This window comes from Narcine bancroftii, chromosome 3 (genome assembly GCF_036971445.1).
Source record: "Narcine bancroftii isolate sNarBan1 chromosome 3, sNarBan1.hap1, whole genome shotgun sequence".
NCBI classification, from domain to species: Eukaryota; Metazoa; Chordata; class Chondrichthyes; order Torpediniformes; family Narcinidae; genus Narcine; species Narcine bancroftii.
The window spans coordinates 209273129-209296437 of record NC_091471.1 but is presented as its reverse complement, the minus strand read 5'-3'; the positions used below and the strand labels follow the sequence as shown (position 1 = coordinate 209296437).

Here is a 23309-nt window from a genome sequence, read left to right as displayed (position 1 = left end):
GGAACTCCACGAAAACAATTCAAAGAAGCATTATGCCCATGCATTTTTGATATTGTGGTATTGGCAAGGTTGATAAAGCCACCATTTATTCCCTATTCCTAATTCCCCTTGAGAACAGAGATGAGATGTCTGCTCCTAACATTAAGATGGTATTTATTCAACGAGGCAATAAGGAGTTCCAGTAAAATTGAAATTAATTGTTCAAGAGAAAAATCTACTACTGCAGAAAGATGTCTATGATTGTTGGAGCCATTTGGGTTGGCTATCTTATGAGGTAATATTTGACAGGCTGAGGCTATATCCACTGGAGTTTGGAGTAGTCATAGGTGATTTGTTCGAAACAAGTTCCTGAGGGAGGATGTAAAGATGATGTTTCTATCAAGAAATAGAGTCACAGTTTAAGACAAAAAAAATCTTCCAGCGGTTCTTCAAAAGTCAGTGGAAATTTTTTTTTGAAATATTTTTAAAACCGTATTAGAATCTTGCTAAATAAAAAGGTGAAAGGTTTCTGGTGTAGGTGTGAATGTATAGATGAGATTACAATCAGATCTTCTTCTTTGGCTTGGCTTCGCGGATGAAGATTTATGGAGGGGTAATGTCCACGTCAGCTGCAGGCTCGTTTGTGGCTGACAAGTCCGATGCGGGACAGGCAGACACGGTTGCAGCAGTTGCAAGGGAAAATTGGTGGGTTGGGGTTGGGTGTTGGGTTTTTCCTCCTTTGTCTTTTGTCAGTGAGGTGGGCTCTGCGGTTTTCTTTAAAGGAGATTGCTGCCCGCCGAACTGTGAGGCGCCAAGATGCATGGTTTGAGGCGATATCAGCCCACTGGCGGTGGTCAATGTGGCAGGCACCAAGAGATTTCTTTAGGCAGTCCTTGTACCTCTTCTTTGGTGCACCTCTGTCTCAGTGGCCAGTAGAGAGCTCGCCATAGAACACGATCTTGGGAAGGCGATGGTCCTCCATTCTGGAGACGTGACCTACCCAGCGCAGTTTGATCTTTAGCAGCGTGGATTCGATGCTGTCGGCCTCTGCCATCTTGAGTACTTCGATGTTGGTCTTAATAAATTGCAGAGTAGGCTTCAGGGACCAGGGATACTGAATTCATATGTCCATTTTAAAAGATGACAACGAGCTGCCTTCCTGAATTCAGAACTTCCAAGATATTGGACAAACAAAAATATATTCCCAAGTTTATATGGATGTAGCTTGGAAGGGAACCTACAAGTGATGGTGACCCTTGCTGGTCTTGACCTCGAAGTAGTAGAGGTTATGAATATAGGAGATAGTTTTCAATAAACAATAGGGAGTTTCTGCAGTGCATTTTGAAGATTGCAGCCATGGTGCATTGATGACACAGGAAGTGAATGTGTCAGTTGGTAAATGGTATGACAATTGGCAATGGTTCTGGGGTGCTGTGAGAGCTGTACTTGCACAAGTAGGTGGAGGCTATTCCATCACATGCTTGGCCTGTGGCTTATAATTGGTGGGAGGAATTTAGTGGCCCGGAGGTGATCTGCTTACCACAGTATATCAGCCTCTATCCTACCCTTAATAGGACTGCAGCAAATTTCTCCATTTCTCACAAAATGGTCAAAATATTATTACTGAGGCATTCAGTGGAATCTATTTCTTTTCCTTTCATTGTCACATTGAACAAATATAACACTGAGGACTCCTCTCTTTTCTAATTCAGCTCCATCTCTATAACAGCTTGATAATCATTGCAGGATCCAAACTGGACATCAGTTAATAGATTAGCATAAACGCATTGCTGCAAGTGTCTTCAGAATAGACACTATCGTTTCTCATTAGAAGCACCTTCAGCTAATTGCCAGGAGCCTGAAGCAACACAGCACACACCTCACTTCTCCATATCAAATTGTGGCAGGAAAATGAACACAGCTTATTTTTTAGTTGCCACATCCAAGATTGGAAATCCCACAATGCAACTCAAAATGGGAATGGTGCATAAACTTTACATTAGCAGCCAGCTATCCCCAAACTGAGGAAATTTCTTTTCTACAAAATGAAGACAAATTCAATCCAGCCAGTTACTATCTCTTTAGACAAGCCATTCTCAACAGGGCCCTACAGCCCCCCAAGGGGCCACAGCACATTTAAGTTAAAGCCTTATTTTCTTTTCACCTCAAGTAATACAAATATTTTTAATGGTTTTTTTTTAATGTGGTTGGTAGGAGAGAAGTTTGCAAGAAACCAAAACTCGACTGCTTCACAGGGAAGGGGCCCATAAATCTTGGAAAAATCAAAGTGGTTATTCTATATTTATGTATTATCAGTTAAGATCTTTTGTAAAACAGGTATGCGGTCGTCAAATGAATTTACTATCTGAAACTGATTTTGAGAAATATGTGCTCTCATTTCCAAAAAAGAGTTATATATCAGGTTTGTATCGTATTTTGTTGGAAAGTGAAAGTAAAAAAGATTGGGATAAAGATAAAATGAAATGGGAAAAAGATTTAAGTTTAACAATAACTGAAGAAGATTGGTCTGAAATCTGCCGTAATAGTGTTCGAAAATTGATTAATGCTAGATTGGCGATGATTAATTATAGTTTTATACATCAACTACACAAAAGAGTCTGGAAAAACAACCAACTGAAAAACCTCACAAAGATAAGCGTAAACAGAGCCGTTGTCATACCCACACTCCTGTTCGGCTCCGAATCATGGGTCCTCTACCGGCACCACCTACGGCTCCTAGAACGCTTCCACCAGCGTTGTCTCCGCTCCATCCTCAACATCCATTGGAGCGCTTACATCCCTAACGTCGAAGGACTCGAGATGGCAGAGGTTGACAGCATCGAGTCCACGCTGCTGAAGATCCAGCTGCGCTGGATGGGTCACGTCTCCAGAATGGAGGACCATCGCCTTCCCAAGATCGTGTTATATGGCGAGCTCTCCACTGGCCACCGTGACAGAGGTGCACCAAAGAAAAGGTACAAGGACTGCCTAAAGAAATCTCTTGGTGCCTGCCACATTGACCACCGCCAGTGGGCTGATAACGCCTCAAACCGTGCATCTTGGCGCCTCACAGTTTGGCGGGCAGCAACCTCCTTTGAAGAAGACCGCAGAGCCCACCTCACTGACAAAAGGCAAAGGAGGAAAAACCCAACACCCAACCCCAACCAACCAATTTTCCCCTGCAACCGCTGCAATCGTGTCTGCCTGTCCCGCATCGGACTTGTCAGCCACAAACGAGCCTGCAGCTGACGTGGACTTTTTACCCCCTCCATAAATCTTCGTCCGCGAAGCCAAGCCAAAGAAAGAAAGATACATCAATTATATTTAACACACGAAAAATTTAAAAAATTTGGTTTTAGTAAGTCAGATCTTTGTTTTCGTTGTGATCAGGTTTCTGGTACTTTTTTACATGCTGTTTGGTTGTGTGATCGGTTACAACAGTTTTGGAAAGGTATTCAATCTGTATTTAACCCTGATAAAATTGAAGTTAATTGTTCTAATGAAAATTCTGCATTACCGGAATTGTGCCTGACACAAAAGAAGATGTTTGAATTGCTGGATGTCGATCACTTCAGCACCAGAATAGTGCTACAACACTGGTCTTGTTGAGGTGGATGAGATGTTCCACAAGATTTGCCCTGGGCAAGGGTGGCGGGGGGTCACGTAATGTGAGTGGAGTAAGAGGAGGCAGAACCCCAGTGTTCCCAGATCAAACACAAAAAAGACCCAGAGAAAACAACAAAAAAGCAGTAAAAATGTTTCCTAGTGGTGTGGGAAGACACTAAGAAGAAAAAAATGACTAAGAAAAACAAGGCAGCAACAAGAAATGGCAAGGATTTGATTCCAAAGTTAGGGGACAGAATTGAGGTATCTCATGAAGGAAAAAAATGATGGGGTCACCTCAAGGCATGTGGAAGAAGAGGCTACCTGAGAGGAGTCACGAGAGGAGTAGTGGCCGGTAGGAGAATACCAACCCTCTCCAGAAAAGAAGGAAAAAAGTGAAGAAAAACAAAGCTCCAGACACACAAATCACAACAAATAAAAAATAAAGGTGTGGAGAAAATGGCACCTAGGAAAGAAAAGCCAAAAACAACGGGAAGAAAAGAAGAAAGAAAGACACCGGAAGAGAAAGGTGAAGGCCTTGCCTGCACGAAAAAGCAGGGACCCACCGTAGAAAGAGGAACCCACTCTCCGAAGTTAGTGGAGACCCCGCAGGGTCGCGACCCACCGACCGTAGGACTGCAAAGATGGCTCATGGAGCCAAACAGAGGTGCACAACCACGCATGACAAAGACAACACTGACGGGAGGGGGGACCAGCTGTGGAATGAAACTGCACAGCACAAACAGCTGAGAGAGACCCGACAGCAGGGCTCCCAGCTGGAAGATAAAGAAAACAACAGGAATGGGATGGGTGAGAATGAAAAAAGGAAACAAGAGACACAACAGATAATCAACCCAGAAGAAGAGGATCAACATCAATTTAGTGAAATGAAAAGAAAAATGAAAAGTACAGAAGAAAAAGTGAGTACAATAGAGCTGGTCATAACAGATGCAGGGAAAAGATTAGAAAATATGGAAGAACGTGTAGTGGCGGTAGATATGGAAGTGAATGACTTAAAAAGAAAATTGGAAGAAACTGATAAAGAAGTTAAAGAAACACAGGAGTTGTTATCTCAGAAGATGGATATAATGGAAAACTATAATAGGAGAAACAATATAAAGATAGTGGGCCTTAAGGAAGATGAAGAAGGCAAAGATATGAAAGAATTTTAAAAAGAATGGATCCCCGAGGTCCTAGGAATGCCAGAAATGCAGGAAGGAATGGAAATAGAAAGGGCACACAGAACATTAGCCCCGAAACCACAGCCACAACAAAAACCAAGAGCCATTTTAGTAAAATTCCTGAGATATACGACAAGAGAAAATATATTGGAGAAGGCAATGAAAAAAATGAGAGAAGACAAAAAGTCACTGGAATACAAAGGTCAAAAAAAATTTTTCTACCCAGACATAAGTTTTGAACTCCTAACGCAGCAAAATCGATCCTATGGAAGAAAGACTATAAATTTATGTTAAGATATCCAGTGGTGCTTAAAATAGTTATCCCGGGGCAGCAAAGCAGACTGTTCTCGGATCTGGAGGAAGCACGAAAATTTGCAGAACGCCTGTAAAACAGAAAGAGAGATGAAGAGATGTAACAAGAACAAGAATGACGACAAACTTCATATAAAGAAGAAAAATAATGTATAAGTAAGAACTAAGGAGGGGAAGAAAAGGGAAGAAAGGAAGTAAGGGGGGAATTAAGAGGGTGAGCTTTGTTATATGTGAAGATAAAAGTCTTTTCTGGAGGGGGTTGGGTGGGAGAGAATAACAGTCACTGCGAAATCAGTTGATGCTTGCGAGCGGATTCACAATCCAAATGGAGAGGGAGTTGTGGTTGCCTGGCAAGGGACAAGGGGCAACTCAGAGAGGGGGGGGAACAGTTGGGGTTAAGGGAATTTTAGATGTGGGAATAGTGGAAATATTTTATGTTATAGAAGTGTTGTCTTACAGTGCGTTCAAAAAAAGAAATCAGAAATGGATATGGGGGAAAGGTGGTGATCAGGAAGCGGAAATGAGAGGTAAACAAAGTATGAAATGGCCTTGTTGAACGATATGACTATAAATATTAACGGAATACAACACCAAATCAAAAGGAAGAGGCTGTTATATTTACTGAAGAAAGGAAAATTTGATATAGCATTCGTGCAGGAAACACATCTAACTGAAGTGGAACACAAGAAATGAAGGAGAGACTGGGTAGGGCACATAACGGCAGCATCATATAATTCAAAAGCCAGAGGAGTAGCTATATTAATCAATAAAAATGTACCAATCAAAATAGAGGAGGAAATAATAGATCCAGCAGGGAGGTATGTAATGATAAAGTGTCAGATATATTCAGAATTTTGGAATTTGCTCCATGTATATGCACCTAATAAAGAGGATCAAAAATTTATGCAAGATATCTTTTGGAAGATTGCAGATACATAGGGGAATATACTGATAGGAGGGGACTTTAACCTTAATTTGGACTCAAAGATGGATAAAACTGGAAAAAAAACTAGCAGAAAGAACAAAGTAACCAAATTTATGGTTAAATTGATGTAGAAAATGCAACTTTTGGATATATGGAAGAAACAACACCCAAAGGAGAAGGAATACTCATATTATTCATGTAGACATAAAACGTACTCAAGGATAGACCTGTTCCTGTTGTCAGCCCACATCCAAGAAAAACGGAATATAAAGCTAGATTGTTATCGGATCACTCACCCCTGTTATTAGCAATAGAGCTGGAGGACATCCCACCGAGAACGTATAGATGGAGATTAAACTCCATGCTACTTAAAAGACAGGATTTTAGAGAATTAATTGAGCGACAAATTAAAATGTACTTTGAAATAAATATGGAATCAGTGAAAGATAAATTTATACCATGGGATGCAATGAAAGCATTTATCAGAGGGCAGATAATAAGTTATGTAACTAAGATGAAGGACTACAATTGGGAAATAGAACAGCTGTAAAGGGAAATAGCAAGTACAGAAAAAGAATTAGCAATAAGGGAAGATACAACAAAAAGAAGAGAATTGGTGGACAAAAAAATAAAATACGAAACACTACAAATGTACAAGGTGGAGAAGAACATAATGAAGACAAAACAGAAGTATTATGAGCTAGGAGAAAAAAATGCACAAAATACTACCTTGGCAGCTTAAAACAGAACAAACTTAAAGAACAGTATTGGCATCAAGGAAAAAGGACAAACAAATTACATATAACCCAACGGAGATCAATGAAAACTTCAAGGAATTCTACGAGCAATTATATCAAACTGAGAATGAAGGGAAAGAAGACAAAATAGATGAGTTTCTAGCTAAAATTGAACTACCGAAATTGCAAGAATAGGAGCAAAATAAATTAATAAAATCATTTGAAATAGAAGAAATACAGGATATATTAAAAAAACTATCGAACAGTAAAACAGAAAGAGGATGGACTCCCAATAGAATTCTATAAAACATTTAAAGACTTTTTAATTCCTCTTCTCCTGGAAGTAATGAACCAGATTGAAGAAACACAAAACATGCCAGAATCATGCAAAACAGCAATAATTACAGTAATACCACTAACACCAGCATTGTATAGAACAATATCTCTACTCAACACAGATTATAAGATAATAGCTAAACTATTAGCAAACAAATTGGCCGACTGTGCACCAAAAATAGTAAAACTAGATCAAACGGGATTTATTAAGAAAAGATGAACAACAAACAATATCTGTAAGTTCATTAACTTAATCCATGCATTACAAGGAAAAAAGACGCCAACAGTGGCGGTTGCCTTAGATGCAGAAAAAGCCTTTGACAGAGTAGAATGGAATTATTTATTCAAAGTACTACAGAGGTTCAACCTACCAGAGAAATATATTAATTGGATTAAAGCATTATATAAGGGACCATTGGCGAAGCTGACAGTAAATGGATATATATCAAACCAATTTAAATTAAGCAGGTCAACTAGGCAGGGATGTCCACTATATCCCTCACTTTTCACGTTAGCAATAGAACCATTGGCAGAACTGATAAGAGCAGAAAATAAAATAAGAGGGATAAAAATAAAAGAGAAAGAATATAAAATAAGTCTATTTGCAGATGACGTCATAGTATACTTAACAGAACCAGAATTATCAATAAAAGAATTTCATAAGAAATTGAAGGAATATGGAGAAGTATCGGGGTAAAAGATCAATGCAAATAAAAGTGAAGCGATGCCAGTGAATAATGCGGATTTCACAAAGTTTAAGAAAGAATCACCATTTAAATGGCAAACACAAGAATCCGATACCTAGGTATTCAACTAGATAATAATCTAGGCCATCTATACAAATTAAATTATCAGCCATTAATGAAGAAATTACAAGATGACTTAGAACATTGGAAAGATTTACTACTAACACTGATAGGAAGGGTAAATTGCGTTAAAATTAATATCTTCCCAAGGATACAATACCTATTTCAATTGTTACCAATTCACCTAACAGAGAAATTCTTCCATGAGCTAAAGAAAATAATAAGGACATTTTTATGGAAAGTGGGGAAACTGAGGATAGCGCTAGATAAATTAACAGAATGGTACAAACAAGGGGGCTTACAGCTTCCAAACTTTAAGAATTATTATAGAGCAGCACAATTAAGATATCTATCAGATTTTTATCAAACAAGGGAAAAACCAGATAGGACCAGGTTAGAGGTAGATAAAACAGGGGAGAAGGTACCAGAACATATACTATATAAGTGGGATGAAAAGCTGGTGCAACAGGGGAATTCACCAGTACTGCACCATCTGTTCAACATTTGGAAGAAGATTCACGTAGAAAGGAAAAAAACAAATGATCAACTACCAAAATTAATATTGACGCAAAATCAGCTAATCCCTTTCACAATAGATAACCTTTCCTTTAGAGAATGGGAGAGAAAAGGGATCAAAAGAATAGAAAATTGTTTTTCAGGAAATAAGTATTATCTTTTGAACAAATGAAGTACAAATATGGTATAACTCAAGGTACAAAGATTGCATTCCACCAACTGAAAAAACTACTTGAAGGACAAATTGGGAAGCAGGCTGAGGTTACCAGAAGGAAGCAGTTTTGAATATGTGATTACAGACATAATGATAATTAAAAGATTTAGAACAAACATGTACATCAAACTGCAAGAGAATGATGAAATAAGCTGTAAATCCAAACCAAAGTGGGAACAAGATCTAAACATAAAGAATGAAAAATGGGAAAAGCTATGCTCCGGAACTATGAGAAATACAGTAAACACGAAGTGTCGCATGATACAATATAATTGGTTACACAGGCTATACACCGCGCCCTATAAGTTAAATAAATGGGACCCAAAATTAGATGTTTTCACTGTAAAAAGGAAATGAGAACAACAGTACATAGAATTTGGGCATGAAAGAAAGTGGAAAAGTTTTGGGAAGATCTAAATCAGGTATAAAATCACAAAAAGCAACATACCAAAAAATCCAGAGATCTTTCTTGTAAGTAATATAAGAAGTAAAGAATTAGGTCTCAAATTGGCTGAAGCACAAAAAAGATTTATTATGATAGCCTTAAGCTGTAGCAAAAAAATGTATAATGTCAACCTGGAAATCGGAAGAGAGCCTGAGAGTACAGCAATGGTACATAGAAATGAATAAATGTATTCCATTGGAAAAAATAACATATAATTTAAAAAAATAACATCACAGTATTTGAACAAATTTGGGAACCATAGATGGAACAGAGAGGGCCTACCATGGACCTCCATCCCCTAAAATGACAGAATGAGAAGAAGATGAACCGACCCCATGTGTAAAAGTAGATGACACAATTTTCTTGTTTATTTTCATTGTGTGATGAGATTGTTTAATGGGTTTAATGTATTATATATGTTGAACGTTTAGTGGGTTGGGAGGGGGATGGGAAGGAGGGAGGGAAGGGAGGGGAGAAAATGACACTGTGTATATTCAAGAGGGAAATGTTTGTGTGTATTTTGGTTAATATGGTTCATAGTTTAAAAAATAAAAAATTTAAAAAAAGAAGAGGCTATCTACTCCACAAGACAAATGGAGCCTGCCCAGAAAGAGAGCTGAGATCTGGGTGATGTAATCACCCTTGACCAACAAGCTGGCAGTAGGAACCCTGGGTAATGGCACAAGGCGAGGGGGAGACTTGGGACCCCCCCTGCAGTGAGAGTTCCACGTCGGGCACTTCCACACTGAGTGCAACGCTCATACCAACGCTCATAAAAATAGTGAGAGGCCAGGAAGTATGGGGGACAATGTATACTGCAGGGTGGCAAGCCCAGAACGATCCAGCATTGGGTTGGAGACGCAACAAGCAGCTGTGAGGACTGCGACGACAGTGAGCAGGAGGAAGACTACAAGGGAGACAGAGGCTGCAGCAGCAATAGAGACCCAAACCCTCCAAGAATCTTTTTCAACAGCAATCATTATGACAATACTTAAAAAGACAGGGATCTGCTAATGCTGTCTTCTTTTAGATTACAAATTATTGGTAAATAGATGGGTGAAACATTTGCCAAATTTAATAAATAAGGACCAAGCGGGCTTTGTGCAGAAGAGACAGGTAGTGGATAACATTGGAAGACTGTTGAGTGCAAAATAGAGAAGAGAGGGGCTTAGTTGTAGTCCTGGATGCAAATAAGGCATTTGGCAGGTTAGCATGAGACTTTTTGTTTAAAGTGCTGGGAAAATTGGGGCTAGGACCAACTTTTATAAATTGGACAAGGGTGCTTTTCCACGCACCCAAGGCTAAAGTTGTGAGCAATGGACCCAAGGCTAAAGTTGTGAGCAATGGACAAATTTCCCCAGCCTTCCCACTGACAAGATCAAGTAGACAGGGGTACCCGCTATCCCCAACTCTGTTTGTACTAGCCATGGGGCCATTAGCTAAGGCCATTTGCCATGATCCAGACATTAAAGGGTTCAGGACAGGCCAGGAAGAGCATAAAATCAATTTGTTTGCTGATGATGTTCTGATATATCTGACAGACCCAGCAAACCTGTTGCCCAAGCTGCGAATGAGATAAATGTGAAATCATGCCACTTACAAAGGGGTATTACAGTCAATGCCAGGAAAGTAGTCAAAGTGGTTGCAAAATGTGATCAAATAACTAGGAGTTAGAATAGATATCAACTTGAGTAATTTATACAAGCTAAATTACACCCCCCATCCAAATAGATGGATGTCCCTGCCCATTACATTAGTGGGCAGCACTACCTGTATTAAGATTAATGTGTTTCCAAGGCTCCAGTATCTCTTTCAGACACTGCCCATGCTGTTTCCCCAGGGATTCTTCAAAAATTTACTTGCGGGAGTGAGGAGATTCCTATGGAAAGGAAAAGTAGCCAGGGACTCTATGGAAAAATTGACCTGGGATTATAGTCTGGGTGGATTGCGAATGCTATTGGGTAGCCCAGTCAAGATACATTGCCTCCCTCTTTGATGGGGAAGGTGTACCATCCTGGGCAAAATCGACCTACACATGGTAGGCAATCAGGTGGCAGAGGACTTTATTTATAAATGGGACACTATATTGCTCTCAGAAACATACCTGACTCCAAATAGATTAATACCATTGACGGTGGGTGACAAGATCCTGGACATCTGATGCTCTAATTGCATCAGGTGTGTAGAAAATGTTACGAGCAGGGGAGGCTAATGTCGTTTGTGCAACTTAGAAATAAGTATAATTTATCAAATAAGATGTTTCACTGTTACCTTCAGATAAGATCTTTTCTACAGGACAAATTAGGCCCTACCAATGCACAGTGACATAGAGACCATGATTCAAAGGGGGAGGATGCAGAAGTTCATTTTGCCAATTAGCCTTGGGTCCATTGCTCCAAACAGAAGGCCCCAAGCCAGTCCTCGATAAGTGGAGTCAAAGATGAGAGTCGGACTTAGGAATAATGAGTGATGCACGGTCCGATTTGTGTCAGATCAGCATGACTGAAGTTATCAATGCACGTATTTTGCACCAGCTGTACCTGATGCCACCAAAGTTGAACAGATCTAAACTTGAACTATCAGACTAATGTTTTAGATGTGGCATTGTGACAGGGACTTTTGTGCATGCAACCTGGCCATGTGCCAAGGTGAGACCCTTTTGGGTGGAAATGGGCCAAGCCCTGGAACAAAATCATAGGCAAAGAATTCCCACAGGACCCAGAGTTCTTCCTGTTGGGAAACATAATTTGGAAGCTATCCAAATTTCATGATTACATTGGCAGTAGCCAGGAAGTGAATAGCAGTTGCTTGGAAGTCCAACTCCTACTTGAGCACTGAACATTGGAACACAGAAATGCAGAGCTAAGTTCCCTTGGAGAAAATTACCTGCAACCTAAGGAAATAATATGGTACCTTTTTGAAGGTCTGGCAGCCCTATCTGAACTACATCGGGGCGCAGTATTATTGTGAACCATTGTTTCACGTTGTCCTGCCCTACCCTCCCAATTCGCCCCTCCATTGATGAGGGAGTGGAGGGTCCATCCTATTCTAGCCAGGGAAAGCTTCAGAAAAAGGAAGGCAACCTATGTGCTGGCTGCTGTGACACGACAGACCTATAAATCTCCAAATATAAATGTCACACCTTTGATGTGAGTGTCTTGGTCATTGTGTGCAAGTATAATTAGTTTGGTGTTAAATGTTGAATATCAGGGGGTGGGGGGCAGGGGAGAAGGGGAGAAAAAAGAAACACTCAAACTCCATGTAAGGAATTAACAAACACGAAATATAATTAATGTATGTAGATATTGTTGATAATGATATTGATGATACTGACAATTGCTGGAGTTTGTGTGGAAAAACCATAAATAAAATATAAAAAAAGATTTGCCTTGGTCTATGCCCTCATGCATATGCTCCAGTGCATCCACGCAGCATCTAATGCGCAAGAAGTGGAAGAGGACACAGGTCCTGACTGACCTAAGGGGGTCTCAGAATCACCTTCATAATCTTTGACAGCAGAAGAGTCATTTAAAAAGAACTAAAATGAACTAAAGTAATTTTTAAAAACAGATACATCTATAATAAATATGTGTAATTTATTGTTGCCATATGTATTAGGTATTGCCAAAAGCCAATGTATTTTTTAACTTTCAAAGAAACTGATACTCGAATGAATAAATCTTCACTATGTTTCTTTCTACAGTCTTTCTGTTCTGAATAATAATTATCAACCATTCTTGTTCAAGCCCTCTTCCCTCGCCCTTATCAATTCTCAGCTTCTTTCTCTTCTACTTCCCACCTGTATCAACCTATTGCTCCTTACCTATTAACCTGTGCTCCTCCCTTTCCCTCCTCTTCTCTCTTCATCCCCCCACCTTTTTATTCAGGCAGTTACCTGTTTTCTTCTTATTCCTGATGAAAGTTCAGACCTGAAGCATTAGTTCTTTTTTTATTTCCCTTGGATTTGTGTAACCTGTTGAGTTTCTCCGACAATTTTGTGCATTGCACCGCTTCTTTCTCTTCTACCCTCCACTTCTACCTGTATCCACTTCTTGTTAGCCTGTAATTTTTCCCCTACCCCCCCCCCCCAACTTTATATTCAGGCATCTGCTTGATTTTTGGCAATCGTTTGGGAGATTAGGCTGAAAACATTGACTGTCTTTTACTTTCAATGAATGCTTTTGACCTGCTGAGATTTTTCCAGCATTTTTTTGAATTGCACTAGAGCACAGCATCTGCAGACTTTCTTCTTTAATTCATTCAAAATCCTTAATTTTTAAAAATCTTTACTAAGTTCAATTTTATTATCATTTGACTCTACATATCCACACAGACAAAGCAAAATTTTTCCGGACCACAATGCTCACTCATACATGTTTCCCTTGGTATTTCCCTTGGTGGGTGAATCCAGGACAAGAGGGCACAGTCTTAGAATTAGAAGGTACCAATTTAAAACAGATGAGGAGAAATTTCTTTCGCCAGAGGATCAAGGATTTGTGGAATTCATTGCCACATACAGCTGTGGAGGCCCAATCATTGGGGGAGTTTAAGGAGGAGATTGATAAGTATCTAATTAGTCAGGGAATCAAAGGAGATGGGCAAAAGGCCAGAAATTGGAACTACATGTGAGAACAGTTTAGCCCAGTTTACTCACATATCACAAAATAGCCATGTAAATAGAGGCTGTCCCCGGGTTACGAACAAGTTCCGTTCCTAAGTCTGTCTTTAAGTCAAATTTGTCAGTAAGTCAGAACAGGAACATATGATTCTTATTTAGCACGAGTTAGTCAAATGTTTGTATTAGTATATAGTATATATTTTACCTTTCTATGCATATAAAACTACTGGAGTCAATTTCTTGAAGTAGGCATCAAGAGAGGCAACGTGATCCGACTTAAAATGGTGGATGACGTTCTCCTTCCTTGAGTCAACAAACGCTGAAGCCACACATAGACATTATGATCCATATGGATCATAAGACAAGACACTGATGAACTATAAGTCATAAGACATAAGATCTACATTGATCAAAAGACACTGATGAAATATTGGTCATAAGACATAAGATCTACATTGACCAAAAGACATTCTGATCTACATTGATCATGAGACACTGATGAAATATAGTTCATAAGACATTATGACAAGTTGTCTGTAAGTCTGACGTTCATAACCTGTAACCATAATATGTATAAATGCTCTGAAATAATTTACTTAATTTAATTAAGACACCCAAGGTATGTCAATCTCACAAAATATGGGAGGAAGCTTATGGGAAGAAGTGTATGAGGTACATTGTTTACAGTGACAGTGACCAAATGAGGAGGAAAAATGTGGGGACCTGCAGTAGTTTGGCTCAGACCCATTCACATATGCACCTTGGCTCTGATGCTTTGTGCACCAACACACTGGTTTGTGCTTTTACATTAGTGAGCAACAAAAGAAAGCTTTATTTTAAGTTTTTTTTAATGTTTTTCAATTTGGACATAGCGGGCAAGGTCCAGGCCTATTATCCTTTGAGGAAGTGGTGGTGAGCTGCCTTCTGGAACAACTGTACTTCTTCTCATGAAGATACTCTCACAGTGCTGGTAGATTGGGAGTTCCAGGAGTTAGACCCAGTGACAATAAAGGACTGATGACATATTTTAAAGACAGAATGGTACGTGACTTGGAGATTGATGTATATGTTTGATTTGTCCTTTCTCAGGGGAAGATGTTGGGGATTTGAAAGATGCTGCCGGAGTGTGTAAATAACCTGGTGAATTAAAATCTCACTTGGGCCTAAGGGGATATCATTACTGCTGATTACAGCTTCTGGAAGTAACAGAATTGGGAAGAATTCAGAGTAATTGTGCTAAGCTAAACTTCTCAAAGGCTGCCATCAAAATCTTTGGGGGGGGGGAGGAAGAGGAGGAGGGGAAGGGGGAAATCATTATTGTTTTTATGTGATTTCAATCTCTCCAATGTGACTGAATGTAATAATTTCAGGAATTGCATCCTATAACTGAACAAACAATAGGTTCTATGCTAAAGTATGAACACTTTAGATACCCAAAAATTCCACCTTGCTCCAATCAGCAGACATGGAAGTTAAAAAGAAATGGTGTCATTCCATCTGATGTGTATGTGCACCAGCCAAGCTTCCAGCACTTCCTGGAGAATGGAAGCAGTTTAGAAGGGGCTTTGTATATGCATGGTTACCGAAATACAAGCCAACCAAAGCCTGACAAGGAGAAGGTCTAACTAGCATATGGAGATTTGTTAGAATGATGAAACATATTGATGAAACAAGGATGAAACATATTGCCATCAAAAGAAATCTGTCAAATTGAAGATGTGTCTTTTTGAGATTTTATCCAAAAATTTTCATTCAATCATTGGGAATGGGAAAGATAATAAACTAATCTCAAGATGATCTTTTAAACAAAACTGCCCAGAGTGACCACTGTATCATCATTAACCCTATTGGTTTGCCTTATTTAATTTTCTCCTGTTTTTAATTGGTGTTCTTCACCAAATAACAAGGTATATTTTTATTCTTGGTTCTTATTGTTTCTCCAGCTTAGCTGTTATTTACATGGATAAATGTGGTGAAAGACTAGATTTCATATTTCCAATAGTAGAATGTGGGAGGATAAAACACATCCAATTTTGTTTGCTGTGTATCATTTAATTCAGGCTGCTGCACATTAAATTCAATTATTCTAAAATGTAATTTGATCCATTCGTTGTCAGACAGGTGACAAAAGTCAGAATAGAACTAACATTTCTGACTGGAGATTGTACAATGCAAAAAGCATTGTATTCATGCAATACACAGAATAAACACCACTTACTCCAAAGATTATACCATACAAAGCAAATCTCTATCATTACCCATTTAAGTAGATGCAGAGCATGAACATGTTGACATTTCAGACCAGAAAAGTTACAGTGCTAACGTAAGTATAACAGAGGATGCACAAACCTTGAGTTATTGTTCAGAAAGCACAATGCCCACATACTGAGTTCACACAAAATGTATAACTCTCACATACTGAGTTCACAAAATACACGACTCTCATATTCTGATTCAGAGAATGTACAACTCTCACACAAAGGACTTCATAAAATGCACAACTCTGGAAGCACGGTTTCAGAGAATCTATAACACATTCTACTGAGTTCACAAAATACACAACTCTCACACTACTAATTCAGAGAATACTTAGCATTAACACTAATGATACAAATGAGAATGTCCTACTGCATGTATACACAAGTTGAATAGAATCACGTCTGGAATACTGTGTGCAGTTTTGGTCTCTACCTCAGAACAAATATACTTGCTTTGGAGAATGAGTGGAAATGGATTCAAATAATTGATTTCTAGGGTTAAGGAGCTGATGAGGAGCTATAACTATAACCATATAACTGTTTACGGTGTGGAAACAGGCCACTTGAACAATGCAACAGATTCACTTCCTCCTGTAAAGTGGAAAATCTTAAGTTAATTCTCAGAAATTGTTAGTTCCAGCAGGATTCGGAAGTGACTGAGAATTACATTTTATATATTTTAAAAAAATTTTAGACATGCAGCATAGTAAAATGCCTTTCCAGGTCACGAGTCTGAGCTGCACAAATAATCCAATTCATCTACACCCCGTACATTTTCAATGATTCCCATTTCAGTATAGGCCACGTAGGATCAGCTGAAACCGGAGAGAGTTCGGCGAACATCCACTGGGATCTGAGAGCTAATATAATGAGAAGCTGAAGGGGCTCAGCGGTGCATAGAGGGGAACAGTCAGCCAATGTTTTGGGCCGAGATTCTTTATCACAACTGGGGACTTCAGCTACGGGGAGAGATCGGTATACATTGGATAGGGGTCTCAAAAACAAGAGTGCTTCAGATCAAGATGAGAGATAGGAGTTTTAAAGTGGATCTTATGGTGTAACTAAAATAAAAGCCAGAATGGTTGCTATCTGTTGGTAAAATCAGATGCAATTATCCCTTTTAAGAAGCATTTGGACAGGTATTTAAATAGGGAAGGCATAGAAGGCCATGGTCTTAATAGTGGCAAATGGGATTAGGGTAGAGAGGAAAGTACAGTAATGGTGGGCCGAAGCCTATATTTATTTTGCTATCCAACTCTGACTATTAAACAAGAAAGTGTTGTACAATGGCCTTCCAGATTATGGATGATCAGATTTACGAAAATCCAACTTTATGCAAATTCTCTCATACACTTTTAAAACAATTTTCAAAAAACTAATAAATATAAAGGTTTCACAGTATTCATTAATAGTCTGATACAGTATATGTTCAATTAGTTTATTCATGGGTAGTGTTGGGGTGATTATTCTATGAAATTAAAGAATTACAGTGTTTACAATATCAATTGTGATAAGAAATATAGATTTCTAACTTTGGAGAAATTGGCTTCTGGGCAATTTTCATGCACAGAACCCAAATGTATTTCAGGGACTGCCTGACCCAAAAGATTTGAAGATGGAGTGACAGGATATTGTGAGAGGTTGTTTCCTTACACTGGATAGTCCAGAAGTAGGAGCAAATGTTTGGCAGAGGGGACTTCTGATCTTGGATTGAGATAAGAAAAAAATTTCTTTCCTCAGAGGACTGAAGATCCTTGGAATTCTCTGCTCCAGAGGGACTTGGAATCTCAGTCATTGACTTATTGAAGGCTGTGATTGAAAGAATTTTGGCCATGAGGAGGATCAACTGAATGGTGATGGGATGCACAAATGGATTTGCAGTGCAAGATTGGTAAATGCATTGTGACAGGCCAGAGGGCTACAAATACATTTTGCTTCCATTTCATGCATTCTTAACACTATTGGTTTCAGGCACTTCAGTGTTAACTCTTTAGATTACAAGGGAACACAGAGTGCTAACTAATTTATCAACTTCCTAATGGTTTCTGATAAGTTTATATTTGTTTAAGTGCCCAATCAGCCCTCCAGCAGATTAAGTTAACTCCTACACAACTGATATTATAATCATAAAGTCATACATTGTGTAAACAGGTCCTTTGGCCCAATTTGCCCACACCAATCAAAAGTGTCCTACCCATGTCAAATGCAGATCATTAATATTGATAAATAAAAGCTATTATTTCTTTTTCAGCCTATTTATTTTTTTCTCAGCTTTTGGAGAGTAGTGACATTCAGAAAACAGCTCAGAAAGATGACAATTTACAAAAGAAAACAAAATTTAAACATTCTAACATGGTGAAAAGCATTTTGTTGATAATGGTAATAATACAGACATTTATCATGATTGCTCACACTAAAAGTGGATTAATTTAACAGCATTGTGTTTTATTCCGTTTACAGAATTCAGTTTTACTCACTTTAATAGAGCTAAATTTCACAAATGAAGTGAAATGTGATACCTTTTAGCATTTGTGACCAGAATGAAATCTGAGATAAACAAGGTTTTTGTAGCAGGATCAAAATAGGATATTGTTTTCACTCAAATGGATAATAGTAAAATAAAATACTGCATCTAAAGATGGTATAGATTTGGCATCTTTGCAAAGATTGTGTGTTGCAAAATGCATTGTTATTCTGGTTTCTTAAAACTTTGCATTTCTTGAGGAGATTAGACTTTGTACTCCTGTCAAAAATTGAATTATTGTCACCAGAATATTCCAACGCAGATAACAAGCCTGCTAAAAGCTAAAATTATTTTTTCTGTCAGAATATGATGCTTTGGCTCCAAATCCCTGCCTATGAATACTTATGACAGAATGGTGTTCAGCGAGCTGAATCACATTTCTGTGGCTTCGTGTTTTATCTCCTTCTGCTAACTTCATATCTGGTGTTCTGTATAAACATGAAGAAAAAAAAGTGTGGGACATTGGATCTAAAACTGGAATGTGCTGAGAAACTAATATATTCAGTGAATATTACAGGTATCTGTTAGAGGATTAATACCAAAAGGGACAAAAATAAGATAACTGATTTATTTTATTCATTCAGAGGGCATCATCAATGGCAATGCTGTTATATATCCTTCATCCCCATTTGCTGCTGAGCTGAGAAGGTAGTTCAGTGCCCACTACGTTAGTGGATCTGGAGGCATATGAAGGTCAATCTGTATGAAGGATATTAGTGAACCAGATGGATCTTTTACAATAATTCACTGTTACTCAGATTGGCATTAGTTAGCCACAGAAACATGATGGCCAGACTACAGTTTGCCAAGAAATATTTAAAAGAGCCTGAAGAATTATGGAAAAAGGACTTATGGACAGATTGGACTAAGTTTACCCTGTATTAGATGGCAAAAGCAAAGAACTGCCCAAGATCCAAAGCATACCACCCTTGCCATGGCTTGCATCTTGCAATGTAGCCTCTGTGTTTCTGTTCATGATGTTTTCTGGAGAGAGTAGTCATTGACATAGCCACACTTGCCTCCTGAAGGTTGTTTCTGATCTGTTGGACATTTTGGAGATTTTTCTTCATTATGAAGAGAATAATTCTCTCCTCAGCAGTGAAGGTCTTCCTTGGAAGATCAGTCGCTTTGCGATTACTGAGCTCATTAGTACACTCTTTCTCTTAATGATGTTCCAAACTGTTGATTTTAGTAATCCTAAGGTTTGGGCGATGTCTCTTACTGTTTTATTCTTGTTTTTCATCCTCATAATGGCTTCTTTGACTTTCATTGGCACCACTCTGGTCCTCATGTTGGAAAATGGCAACTAAAGACTCCAAAATGATCAAAAGCTTAGAAGTCAAGCCTAGCTCTCTTATACCTCCATCAATTAAGCAATTAAACATACCTGAGTACTCACAAACACTTATGAAGCCAAATATCCAAACGTTATAATGCTCTGAAATGGGGGGACTATGTATAAAAGTGCTGTGATTTCTACCTGGTCAACCAAAATGTATACAAATAACCTTGCACTTTAATTACATGTGAATTGTTTGATTACAAATTTAAAAATGTGGAGCATTGGGGGAAATAAAAGGAAAAAATGTCTTGTCCCAAACATCATGGAGGGCACTGTATGTTTGCAACCTTCTGCAGCCAGTCAGTACTTTTCATGCACACCCGAGAAGTGTAATGGACTATTTGATGACATGCCAAATCTCCTTAGAAAGTAGAAGCATTGGTGTGCCTTCTTCACGGTTGCCTTATGTGCTGGCTCCAGCTGGTAACAGTCAGAGACTGAAACTTGAAATTACTGTAATTTTAATCTTTAAATTAATTTCATAGTTTTCCTCAGCACAAATCCAAGTGTTTCCTTCTCTGTAGGGAACACCAACTGAGTTGTTGGTTCCTAAATTATAGCAGCCTCCTCATACCTTCGGTGAGAGGCTTACCCATTGGAATGCAATAATCCATATAACTATATAACAATTACAGCAGAGAAACAGGTTGTCACATTTGTGGCCCGAAATGTGAAATTAATAACACCATCACCACATGCTTTACCAGTTGAACATCTCAGTGTCTTTATTTTCCTGTTTTCCTTATTTCATCATCCTGCACCTTCCACCTCCAGTGCATACATACCATCTGACTTCCGGTCAGGTTAATACATATCATGCATATTCATTATCATGATATCACTCCTTTCACCAGAAATAAACTTTATATCTTTATGTTTAAATGTCAACACTTTAACACTATCAATAGCATTTTTCTGCCTTCTGAACCAACAAAACAACTTCAAATTCAAAACAAAAACAACTTCAAATTCCCTCTTCACAAAATGTAACATAAACATGTTATAACCAAATGTAATATAATAGCTCAACTGTTCTTCTGTAATTATACTAATACAATGCTCACCTCATATGCAAAATGTAAACATTTAAATTTATACACCTCACATGTTTAAATACCAATACTTTTGGTTTTTTTTTTCATTTAATACCAAATAGTCGACTAAACAAAAATGCAATTCATGCAGCACTCATACATGTACTTTATGATGTATTGATCAAATCACTGTCCAAATGTTCCCATTATCATTTCTCTTCCTTGGTGAGTAACATTACTGCGCTTCATTGAAACTCATTCCAACTATCACAAACTTTCACTTTCGTGATAATGCGGGCACGATTAGAAATATGGCACAAAATCTTCATATCGCTTAGGTGGTTTCCTGTCCCGTCTCGGCCTTCCTGCAATGCTACTGTCGCAACTTGGTTGTTCACCCTCAGCACCGGAAACACTGCTCGCTGCGGCCTCTGGTGTTTCTGGTACTCTGGCCACTTCATCGGGAATGCTGGTAACTACCTCTGGAACATCATCTGATCCCTCAGGTTGAGCATCTTGTATTGGACTTCCAACCACATCACTCGGTGTCGCTCTGGATTGGTACTTTTTTACACCAGACACGTTTCTTTTGTACAGGACTCCAGCTGGAGACTTGACTGTCACCATACTGCCGCTTCTGGATACAACCGTGTAGGGTTGATGGTAATAAGGTGTGTCTAGCTTACCACCACTCTCTTGCCTCACAAGAACATTATCTCCAGGCATGATGTCTGAGTACCTGGCCCCACGACTCGAGTCTGTATACAGCTTTGCTGCTCCCTTCTTTTCAGCATCGTGGTCCCTCATCTCCTGGTTGTCCCTGATTTCCTTTATTTCAGGCATTTTTGTGCAGATTTTCCTCCCAAAAAGTACTTCTGCTGGACTTTTTCCTGTGGTTGCATGAGGCGTTGCCCGATAGACAGCTACATAGGATAGCAATGCTTCTCTCCAGTTCTGTCCTTCTGCATGAGCAATCCGTAATCATTTTTCGATGGACTGATTTTGTCTCTCTACTTCCCCATTGGCTTTAGGAGTTACGGTGCTGAGGGTGAACAACCAAGTTGCGACAGTAGCATTGCAGGAAGGCATTGGCAGAGATCTTTGCGAGATATGGATTGCCTGTTACGCTATACTCTGACAATGGTCCACAGTTCATTTCAGAGACATTTGCTGAATACATGAGGACCACAGGTATCCAGAGTACTTCATCACAGAGTACTCATAGTATCTGCTGTAGTAATCTACCACTACCATGATTGACTCACCAGTTGGTAGTCCGAGAAAATCAACAGCTACATCGATCCACGGTCCTGTTGGGAGTTGCGTACTCCGAATCGGCTCTGGAGGATTACTCCTACTTCTGAGTTGACACCCATGGCAGGTTTTGACGAATTTCTCTGCGTCTTTCTCACAACCTGGCCACCATACTTTACTCCTGAGGTTTTGCTTGGTACCAACAATACCTAGGTGTCCTTCATGAGCTAATGATACGATCTTCGGTCTCAACCTCTGTGGTATCACCATTCTACACCCCCTCAATACACACTGCCCGATGCAACAAAGTTCGTCTCTAATGGGAATATATGCCTTGTGAATGCACTTGTCCCATTGTCCACTTTGGATACATTCTCTAACTTCCATGAGTTCTGGGTCATGTTCGGACTCTCTCTCGACTTCCCTCATTGTCACAGCTTCTGGTGTCGACTGAATAGCTATGAAGTGTGCAAAACTCTCTGCTTCTGTCCCAATTCTGACTTGGATTGTGGGCATCCATTTTTCAACAATCTGGACAGCGGATCAGCAATGTTTGCTTTCCCGGCAATGTGAACTACTCTGTACTTGTATGGTTGGAGTCTGAGCACCCATCGTTCTATCCTGGTACACAGTTTGGACCTGGCGGCATAGATCACCTACAATGGTTTATGGTCCGTGATGAGTTCAAATTCAATGCCATACAAATATGCATGGAATCTCTCGCAGGCCCATACAAGTCCGAGTGCTTCTTTCTCTGTCTGAGAATATCTCCTTTCCACATCTGTCAAAGATCTGCTGGCATAGGCAATGATTCTTGGTCCCACATCACGCATCTGGACCAACACAGCTCCTAAACCAACAGGACTAGCATCCGCTATGACTTTGTATGGTGCAGCCGGATCATAATACCCAAGAGTATCAGCATTCGTCAGACTTTGTTTCAGAGCTGTGAATGCTTCCTTCTGCTCAGAGCCAAAATGGAATGGTACACCTTTCCTGGTTAGTTTCCTCAATGGTTCTGCCAGTGTAGCAAAGTTAGGGATGAACTTTGCGCAATAATTAACCAATCCCAAGAAGCTCCTCATCTCCGTTGCATTCTGGGGTTCACGTGCACCTGCAAAAGCTTTCACCTTGGCATCAGCTGGGTTCAGTCCTTCCCGTGTAAGCCTGTGTTCCATGAAGTCCATCTCTGACACACCGAACTGGCACTTGTCTCCATTCACGG

General features: G+C 39.3%; 2 protein-coding genes across 3 annotated transcripts in view; one reads left to right on the top strand and one right to left on the bottom strand.

The window, feature by feature from the left end:
• Positions 1-23309, bottom strand: part of arfip1 (ADP-ribosylation factor interacting protein 1 (arfaptin 1)) — a 453640-nt gene that overhangs the window by 300167 nt on the left and 130164 nt on the right. The window lies entirely within an intron of this gene.
• The window catches only part of tmem154 (transmembrane protein 154), a 91659-nt gene that overhangs the window by 57578 nt on the left and 10772 nt on the right, over positions 1-23309 (top strand). The window contains exon 6 of one of the 2 annotated variants that reach the window (XM_069926489.1): positions 14545-14687. The exons of the other annotated variant lie outside the window; for it this stretch is intronic. The gene's annotated coding sequence lies outside the window, so the exon portion shown is untranslated. Of the gene's footprint in view, positions 1-14544; positions 14688-23309 lie in introns of those variants that run through there. 2 annotated transcript variants of the gene reach the window in all.